Genomic DNA, 10,745 nt, shown 5'->3' with positions numbered 1-10,745 from the left:
TGCTTATGCCTTCTCTTAGGGCCCTTAAGTTTGTCTCTATTTTTTCATTGATGGTCCTTATGGTTCCCGAATTCTTTTCTTTGATCCGTCTTGAGTTCCTTTTTGTACATTATGTGAGGTATTGGTCCTGTTTCATTCTTTTGCAGGTGAAGATCCGATTTTTCCAAGACCATTTATTGAAAAGCTTATCGCTTCCTCACTTAATATGCTTTAGTCCTTTATCAAAAATGAGGTGTCTAAAAGTGGATGCATAAGCAAATGTGGTGAAGAAAGCGGATGGTGCTCCGCTATCAAAAGATATAGCGTCTGGGATCTTAAAGGCTTAAAGGTAAACAAGCAGCCATCTAGCTCAAAAGCAATAAAGCCCACATGGATGAAGCACACCAGCCTGTGTGATCACCAGGTGTTGATAGGCTCGGGTTGATAGGCATCAAAGAACAAAAAATCATATAATTGTGAATGAGGAGGGAGTTTGGAGTGGAGACCCAAAGCCCATCTGTAGGCAACTGGACATCCCCTTACAGAAGGGTCTCGGGGAGGAGATGAGCCAGTCAGGGTGGAAACATACAACTTTCCTCTAGTTCTTTAATACTTTCTCCCCACCCACTATCATGATCCCAATTCTACCTTACAAATCTGGCTAGACCAGAGATTGTACACTGGTACAGATAATAGCTGGAAACACAGGAATCTAGGACAGATAAACCCCTCAGGACCAACAATGAGAGTAGCGATACCAGGAGGGTAAGGGGAAAGTGGGGGAGAAAGGGGAAACCTATCACAATGATCTGCATAAAACCTCCTCCCTGGGGGATGGACAGCAGAAAAGTAGGTGAAGGGAGACATTGAACAGTGTAAGACATGAAAAAAACCATCATTTATAAATCATTAAAGGTTCGTGAGAGAGAGAGGGTGAGGGAGGGAGGGGAAAAATGAGAAGCTGATACCAAGGGTTCAAGTAGAAAGGAAATGTTTTGAAAATGAAGAGGGCAACAAATGTACAAATGTGCTAGACACAATGGATGGATGGATGGATTGTGATAAGAGTTGTATGAGCCCCCAACGAAAAGATTTTTTTTTATGAGGTGTCTATAGGTACTTGGTGTATTTCCGGGTTCTCAATTCTAATCCTTGGATTTTCATATCTATTCTGTACCATTACCAAGCTATTTTGATTACTGTGGCTATACAATAAGTTTTAAAGCCTGGAAGTGAAAGTCCTGCTGTTTTATGTTTATTTTTTAATAGTGTTTTATATTTCTCCTGGGTTTCTTTCCTTTCCATATAAAGTTACTGATTCGTTTTTCCAATTCTTTGAAGAATTGTGCTGGGATTTGGATTGGAATGGAATTGAATTTATGAAGTGTCTTTGGTAATATTAACATTTCACTATTTTAGTCTCCCTATCCAGGAGCATGGTAGCTTGTTCCATATGAATAGGTCTTTTTTGGCTTCTTGCAGGAGGGTTTTGTAGTTTTCCTTGTGTAAGTCTTTTGTTTCTCTGGTAAGATTTAATTCCTAAATATTTTAACTTTTTTGTAGTTGCTGTAAATGGTATTGTTTATTAATTATCTTTTTCAGTGTTATCTTCTTTAATACACAAGATCTTATAGCTTGCTATGCTGCCAAATTTTTCAATTAGTTTCATCTATTTTATTTTTTAAATATTTATCATTCTTTTCTTTTTTATTAATCATTTTATTAGGGGCTCTTACAAATCTTATAACAATCCATCATTCAATTGTATTAAGCACACATGTACATATGTTGCCATCAACATTTATAAAACATATTCTTTCTACTTGAGCCCTTGATATCAACTCCTCTTTTTGCCCCTCCCTCCGCAACTCCCTGTGAATCCTTGATTAATTATATATTATTATTTTTATTTCATGGCTTACACTGTCTGTTGTCTCCCTTCACCCATATTTCTGTTATTTGTCCCCCTGGGGGGTGGGATATGTATCCAACTTTGTAATGGGTTCCCCCTTTTCTCCCCCTCTCCCCTCCCCACCAGTTTCATCTATTTTAATCGACTCTTTGAGGTTTTATACATATAGGATTATATCATTTGCAGATAAAGAGGGTTTTATGTCTCCTGTGCCTATTGGCATTTTACTTTGATCTACAACCAATGGTCATGGGAGAAGCAGTCAAGAAATCAAGCGACATAATGTATTTGGCAAATGTGCTGCATAAGACCTCTTTAGAACAATAAAAAGATGTCACTTTGAGGACTAACATGGTATTTCAAACATGGGAAAACTGGACAATAAATAAGGAGGACCAAAGAAGATAGATGCTATTTACTTGTTTGAAACTAGCCCAGGTGCAGCAAAAAGCGCTGAAGCTGTTTCAGTGGTGTTTTTCCTTCTCTTGTCACCACCCAAACCGAGTTCAGATCTGATAGGGAAGGAAACTGCAGAGCTTTCAGGGCCTTGACCTTTCTCTCTCTCTCTTTTTTTCTCTCTCTCTTTCTCTTTTATTCCCCCGCCCCCTTTTATTTGTGGAGCACAATAGGTTTACCTGCTGTAACTCATCTTTTGATCTCTTGACTGCTGCTTCCATGAGCATTGATGGTGGATCCATGCAAGACAAAATCCTTGACAACTTCCACCTTTTACGCATTTATCATGCTGTTATTTATTGGTTCAGTTGTGAGGGTTTGGGTCTTATCTACATTGAGCTGTTGTCCATACTCACGGCTGCCATCCTCGATCCTCATCAGCAAGTGCTCCACGGCGTCTCACTTTCAGTAGGCAAGCTTGTGTTATCTGCATATCACAGATTGCTTGTGAGCCTTCTTCTGGTCCTGGTACCTCATTCTTCTTCATATAATCCAGCTTCTCTCATTATTTGCTGAGCATACAGATTGGATCAGGATGGTGAGATGATACAATCCTGGCGCACAGCCTTCCTGGTTTTAAACCATGCAGTATTTTCTTGTTCTGCTCACACGACTGCCTCTTGAACCATGCACAGATTCCACATGAGCACAATGAAGTGTTCTGGAATTTTCATTCTTTTCAAAACTATCTGTAGTTTGTTATGATGTACACAATCGAGATATTTTGCATAGTCAATAAAATACAAGTACAGTAAACCTCTTTCTAGTATTCTCTGCTTCAACCAAGATCCATCTGAAGTCAGCAGTGATATTCTTTGTCCACATCCCCTTCTGAATATAATCGGAATCTCTGGAAGTTTCATCTTAATGCACTGCAGCAGCTGGTGTTGGATGATCGTCAGCAACATTTTACTCGCATGTGACATAGTTGATATTGTTGTATAATTTGAGCATTCTATTGGGTCACCTGTCTTTGGAATGAGCACAAATATGGATCTCTCCCAGTCATTTGAACAAGTACCTGTCTTCCAAATTTCTTGACATGAGTGCTTCCAATGCTTCATCAGCTTGCTGAATTAATAAGTATTCCATTAAACCCGGGAGCCTTGTTTTTGGCTGATTCTTTCAATGACTTTGGCTTTCTTCGTGTCTGAGGTTCTTGATGTCATCCCACAGCTCATCAGGTCTTCCATAATTAGTGTTCGGTGTGTCACACCTGTTCTTGAGATGCTCTTGACTAAGAGAGACTCACTCAGATGAGATATGCTCAAGGTCTTGACTCTCGTGGACTTGCTTTCCCTTTCTTCAGCTTCAACGTGATTTACATGACTGTGAGCAGTAGGTGGTCTGTTCCCCAGTCAGCCCCTGCCCTGGTTTTAATTTTCTCTCTTTACTCCCCACCGACGTCGTTCATTTGATTTCTGTATTCCATCTGGAGAAGTCCATTTGTATAGTCAACATTTGTGTTGTTGAAAAAGGTATTTGTGATGAAGAAGTCATTGTTCTTGCAAAAACATTTTTAAAAATCATTTTATTGGGGGCTCATACAACTCATCACAATCCATACATACATCCGTTGGGTCAAGCACATTTGTACATTTGTTGCCATCATCATTCTCAAAACATTTGCTTTCTACTTGAGCCCTTGGTTTCAGCTTCTCATTTTCCCCCTCCCCCTTGATAATTTGTAAATTATTAATCATGTTTTCATGTCTGACACTAACTGATGTCTTCCTTCACCCACTTTTCTGTTGTCCATCCCCCTGGGAGGGAGTTATATGTAGATTTTTGTGATCAGTTCCCCCTTTCTCCCTCACCTTCCCCTACCCTGCTGGTATCGCTACTCTCAATATTGGTCCTAAGGGGTTTATCTGTCCTGGATTCCCTGTGTTTCCAGCTCTTATATGTACCTGTGTACATGCTCTGGTCTAGCCAGATTTGTTAGGTAGAATTGGAGTCATGATAGTGGGGTATGTGTGTGAAGCATTAAAAAACTAGAGGAAAGTTGTATGTTTCATCAGTGCTATACAGCACCCTGACTGGCTCGTCTCCTCCCCGAGACCCTTCTGTAAGGCTCGTCTGACTGGCTCGTCACCTCCTCTGAGAACCTTCTGTAAGGGAATGACCAGTTGCCTATAGATGGGCTTTGGGTCTCCACTCCACACTCCCCTTCATTCACAATTATATGATTTTTTGTTCTGGGTCTTTGATGCCTGATACCTGATCCCTTCGACACCTCGTGATCGCACAGGCTGGTGTCCTTCTTCCATGTGGGCTTTGTTGCTCCTGAGATAGATGGCTGCTTGTTTAGCTTCAAGCCTTTAAGACCCCAGACGCTATATTTTTTGATAGCCGGGCACCATCAGCTTTCTTCACATTTGCTTATTCACCCACTTTGTTTTCAGTGATTATGTTGGGAAGGTGAGCATCATGCAATGCCAATTTAATAGAACAAAGTATTCTTGCATTGAGGGAATACTTGAGTGGAAGCCCAGTGTCCATCTGCTACCTTAATACTAAACCTATAAATAGATCTATACACATAGATCTATTTTCCTATCATCATATATAACTATATTTACACATGTACATGCCTATATTTAGACTTCTATAAATGCCCTTTGCCTCTTAGTTCTTTCCTCTATTTCCTTTTACTCTCCTCTTGTCCCACTATCATGTTCAGTCTTCATTTGGGTTTCAATAATTCCTCTTGGTTACATTGCCATTGATCAAGCCCTGCCAGACCTCCTACACCCTCCTTGCCATCAGTTTTAAATCACTTGTTGTTCCGTTGTCCCTGAGTTTGTTAACACCTACTTCCTTTCCCCTGCCTTCCCCTCTCTCATGTCCCCCACCTCCCAACCCCCGGAACCATACGTCTCATTGTTTTCTCCTCCGATTGTTTATCGTGCCTATCTTATCTAGATAGACATGCAGAGACAATAATATGCACAAAATCTAGACAGAATAAAACAAAGCAACAAAACAACAAAAATCAACCACAAAATTGCAAAAATTATATCATGCAATCTCCAGCTTTATTTCTGTGGTCAAGGCCCTATTTTCCATCTACTGCTTCTTCCTATTTTTCCAAACTTTTTCATTCCAGTCACCAATTATTATCAATGCATCTTGATCACAAGTTTGATCAATTTCAGACAGAAGACATTGGCAGAATTATTCAGTTTCTGCATTACTAGCTTTAGTGATTGGTGCATACATTTGAATAAAAGTTGTATTGACTGGATTTCCTTGTATGCTGATAGGTATTATACTATCACAAACAACATTGTACTTCAATATAGATCTTGCAATGTCCTTTTGACAATGAATATGCTATTCTTCTTGAATCTGTCATTCCCAGCATAGTAAACCATATGATTTTCTGAATCAAAATGGCCAGTTTCAATCAAAATATTCATTTCAGCTCACTAATACCAGTCTATTTTAGCTCCCTAACACTTGGAATATTGATCTTTATGTGTTCCATTTCATTTTTAATGACTTCTAATTTTCCTGTATTGATATTTTATGCATTCTTAGCTCTGGCTAAGACCTCCAGTATTTGACGGTGTTTCGTGGCTTTCCATAATGTCTCAGCAGCTAATTCCTCTGGAGTGGACAGCCTATTCCTTTATCATAGCCTGTTCTTGATCTGGAAGCTCTGTTGAACCTGTTCACGTTGGGTGACCCTGCTGGTACTTGAAATACCAGTGACATAGCTCCCAGCATCACAGCAGCACACGGCCATCACCGTACAACAAACTGACAGATGAGTGGTAGATTGTGTGTCTGTACCAGAGTTTATTATCCATTCATCCACAAATGGGCTTTTTGGTTATTTCCATCTTTTTGCTATTATAGAAACTGTTTTGATAAGCATTGACGTGCATCCATCTGTTAGTATTTTGTTCTTTATTTCTTTGGGTCACTGTGAGTCAGAACCACCCAAAGGCAGTGGGCTGAGTTTATACACTGAGTAGAGAAAGTACAGAGTCACATGGTATTTCTACATTTTCACATTTGCTTCAGGGAGCACCGTACTGTTTCCCGTAGTGGCTGTACAACCCTGAAACCCCACTAGCAATATCTGAGTATTCCAATCTCGCCATACCCTCTTCAGCATTTATTGTTTTCTGTATTTTTAAATTTTGCTATTGTTGGTGTGAGGTGGTATATTATTATTTTAATTTGTATTTCTCTTTTTTTCCTTCAGGGGAGAGCGCGAACGCAGTCCCCCACGACCACAAATGATGCAGTCGAGTTTCCACATTCGGGGAAACCGCAGGGGTCAACACATCCAGAGTGCAATGGATAAGCCTCGCCCTGGGAAAACCACCTTCGTGATCATGGCATCTCCCCTGCCAGGTAAGCATTTTATTTCTCTTATAGCTTATAATCATGAGGATTTCTTTATATGATTGTTGACAGCTTGGTTGTCATCTTTAGTGAGTTGTCCATTCATGTCTTCTGCCCATTTTTTATTGTATGTGTTTTCTTATTAAAATATTGCAGTTTTCTTTAGATTTTTGAGATTAACCCGTCATCCAGTTTATCATTGCCACTTTCCCACCCCCTCCCCAATCTGTGGGTTTTATATTTTACTCTTTTGATGAAGGTTTTTTTCCAAAACCATTTTATTGGGAATTAATACAGATGTCATATTGTTCCATAGTTCAATCACATCAAGCAGTATTGTACAATTGCTAGCACCATCCGTTTCAGCAAGTTTTGGCTGTACATAAATGTTGTATTTTGGGAGGGGGGTCTCAGTTCCCTATTTTTCCTTCTGTTGTATGGGTGCTTTTATTATATGTGGTTGTGTTTTTATGCCTCGTATCAGAGCCTGGAGTTTGTCCCTATGTTTTCATTGATTATTGTTATAGTTCTAGGGTTTATATTTAGGTCTTTAATCCATCTTGAGTTCATTTTCCCCAATTTGGATGGTTTCATAACTTTTTGGCATTTTATAGCTCTCGCTAAGACTTCCAGGACTAAATGAAATGAAAGTGATCATAAAAGGCAACCATATGTGGTTCCTGTGCAGAGGAGGGACGCTTTCAATCTCGCTCCATTGAGTGAACTGCTGGCCACTGGTTTTACAGATAAGAACTTTATTATGTTGAGGAATGTCCCTTCTATCCCCTTTTTACTGAGTGTCTTTGTCAAAAATAGATGTTGGATTTTATCAAGTGCCTTATCTGTATCAATGTTTATAATCATAATTCTTTGTTTAATTTATGTGGTGTTGACATTGTTTTTCTAGTATTGAACCATTCTTGAATATACGGTCTGAATCCCACTTGACCATGATGTATTGTTTTTAATGTTTTATTGAACTCTATTAACTAGAATTTTGTTGAAAATGTTGGCATCTATGTTCATAAGGGATATTGAACTGTAGTTTCTATTCTAGTGATATCCTTACCTGGTCTTGGTGGCTGCTCTGTACTTGCTTCATAAAATGAATTTGGTAGTATATTTCTTCCGAATTCTGCAACAGCGTGTGTTGGATTGGTATTAACTCTTCTCTAAATGTTTGGTAGAATTCTCCAGCAAAACCACCTGGTCCTGGACCTTTTTGAGGTTGGGAGTTTTATAATCACTAGATATATTTCTTCTTGTTACAGGTCTGATAAGGTTTTCTACATCAATCTCTGATGGTTTAATTAGATAATGTTTTTCTAGAAACAAATTTGTCCATTTCTTATCAATTTTAAGATTTGTTGGAATACAATTTCTCATAATATTGTGTGATAATTTTGTTTGTTGTGGTCAGTTCTGTAGTGATGTCAGCTGCTTTGTTTCTTATGCATAACATTTTCCTTTGTTAGGAAATGTTGGCCTGGCTATGGATTTTGGATTTTGCTGATTGCATAATATTTTCCTTTGTTAGGCTTACCAATGGCTTATGGATTTTGCTGATCCTTTCAAAGAACCAGCTTCTTGTCTCGTTGCCTTTTCTATGGTAGACACTTCATGTGTATTTCTCCTCTCATCTTTGTTAGTTCTTACCTTCTGGTGGCTGAGGGCTTGTTTTGCCAGTCTGGCTCTAACTGCATGGCGTTGAGTGGTTGCTAGGTGCTGCAGAGTGGATTCTGGCTCGTATCGACCTGCACAAGAAGGAAACACTGCCTGTGCCATCCACACAACTGGTGCTAGGTTCGAGCCCACTGTTGCAGCCACCATGCCCGTGCATCTTCTCCAGGCTCTCTCTGTCTCTGCCCCTCTACTCGATCAAGCATAATGTTCTTTCCCAAGGGCTGATCTCTCCTGACGTGTCCCAAGGATGAGAGAGGAAGTCTCACCAGCTGCGCTTCTAAGGAGCGTTCTGGCTCTACTTCTTCCAAGATAGCTTTGTGTGTTCCTTTAGTCGTCAGTGGTATTTTAAATATTCGTTGCCAGCACTGTAATTAAAATGCATTGATTCTTCCTTGGCATTCCTTTTTCAACGTCCAACTTTCACACGCACATTTTCTCATAAAACTAAGTATGCAGTTACCATGTGACCCAGAAATCATCCTCTTGGGAATTCCAGAGAAAATGGACATTTATGTTTGCGCACCAACCTGTACATGAACGTTCATAGTTCTTTTATCACAATGGCTCCAAACGAGAAACAACTCAGATGTCTTTCGATGGTAAATGTTTAAACAAACTGTGATATAACCATCCCTTGGAATACTAATCAGCAATATAAAAGAATAAATCAAAAATACATTCGGCAGTTTAGCTGAATCTTCAGAATTATTCTAGGTGGAAAAGTCGATCCTAAAAGGTTACATATTGTATTATTCCACTTGTATGATATTCTTGAAATGGAAAAAGAATAGCGATTGAGAGCCGATTCGTTGTTGCCAAGAGTCTGGAGTGGGTGGTCAGGACGTTGAGGAAGAGGTGAGGGTGGTAACACAAAGGCAATGCAAGGAAGGGGTCCTGGTGAATAAAGGAATAGTTCTTTGTGTTACTTATGATGTACTTACACCTATGCGTGAGATAAAATTGCATCGGAGCACCACACACACACACACACACACACACACACCCCACAGGAGAAATCAGAGCAAGATCAAGAAACCGTGTCAATGTCAATATCCTGGTTGTGATACTGTATTATAGTCTTGCAAGATATCACTGGTAAGAGCTAGAAAGAAGGTACTTGGGATATCTCTGTATTATTTCTTATAACTGCATGTGAAGCTGAAATTATTCCAAAATAAAAACTTTAATCAAAGATAATCCAGGAATGTTGTTTTGTTTTTATGATAATTTATTACTGAGATGAAAATGACAAGCGTTCATTATACATTCTTAAGTAAAATGGACAAACCCTAATGATAGATGTACAGGTAATCACCACCTATGTTAGGATTTGGAATGTGTTCAGTGCCTCAGGAAGCTCTCGTGTGCCCCTCATCGTCACCCCCAAGCATGAATTACTTAACTTGAATTCTCCCCCACGTAGACCCTAAGACAAGGATTTGGGTGCACGAGGTTTGTGTGGGAGGTGACTTGCAGGCAGCACCATGTGAGTGTTGGGAGGTGAGACAAGGAAGAAAGAGTTAATAGAAGTTGTTTTGATTGGGGGGGGGGGGCTCAAAGAAACAGTGTGGAGTACAGCTGAGAGCTGCCCCATTGAGGGGACAGGAACCTAAGGCCGGACTAGGAGAGGAGGTACCTCGAATTCAGAATTTAAGGGGAAACTATAATGACCTACCACTTCGCACCCACTAGGATGGCAATAACAATAATAATAAAAGATAGCAATGACCAATGTTGGCAAGGTTTGGAGACATTAGAACCGTCATACATTGCTAGAGGGAATTTAAAATACGATAGCCACTGGACAAAACAGCGGCAGTTTCCTCAAAAAGTGAAACATAGTTACTATATGAGTCCGCCTTCCACGTCTAGGTAGATAGCCTAGAGAAATGAAAGCAGAGTGTGAAAATGGCATGGGGGTGGGGTGGGGTGGGGCGGCCACATTTGGCTACACAAGAGAGAAGAATCCAACGCCTCACCAACCAGGTGTTCACCCTCCACCTTTCCTTCTGGCATCAACCGCCCTTCGCACCGCTCTCCACCTCTCTGCTGGCTTTGATATGCCCTTGCCGCGGCCATGCAGCACTCGCCGCCGAGAGTACTCACAGCGTATGGGGGTTTGTTAGGAAGTCCACAGGTGAGCACAGGTCAGGATCAGAAAACATTTAGGATACAGCCATTGGTCCCCAACATCAGCTGCCAAGTCTCCTCCAGTCCTCGGCCTCCGAGGCATGTACGGGTCAGGAAGCCTGCCTGCTGCTCCTCTGCTCTGTGTCATGGTCTCCCTGCCATGGCCCCTGGTCTCAGGGTGGCCCCTCTGCTCTGTCTCATGGTCTCCCTGCCATGGCCCCTGGTC

The 10,745-nt window shown here is 40.5% G+C and overlaps 1 non-coding gene across 1 annotated transcript; it reads right to left on the bottom strand.

Annotated features, from left to right (window-relative positions):
• Nucleotides 1-6,560: 6,560 nt before the first annotated feature.
• On the bottom strand, nucleotides 6,561-6,723 carry LOC115871357. The gene has a single exon (XR_004047236.1). It is a non-coding gene; the product is annotated as a U1 spliceosomal RNA (small nuclear RNA).
• Nucleotides 6,724-10,745: the final 4,022 nt, after the last annotated feature.

Source organism: Echinops telfairi, unplaced genomic scaffold (genome assembly GCF_000313985.2).
Source record: "Echinops telfairi isolate 266 unplaced genomic scaffold, ASM31398v2 ScPeMD7_5592;HRSCAF=6446, whole genome shotgun sequence".
NCBI lineage: Eukaryota > Metazoa > Chordata > Mammalia > Afrosoricida > Tenrecidae > Echinops > Echinops telfairi.
Note: the sequence above shows the minus strand (reverse complement) of the source record. Positions and strands in the feature narration are given on the sequence as shown.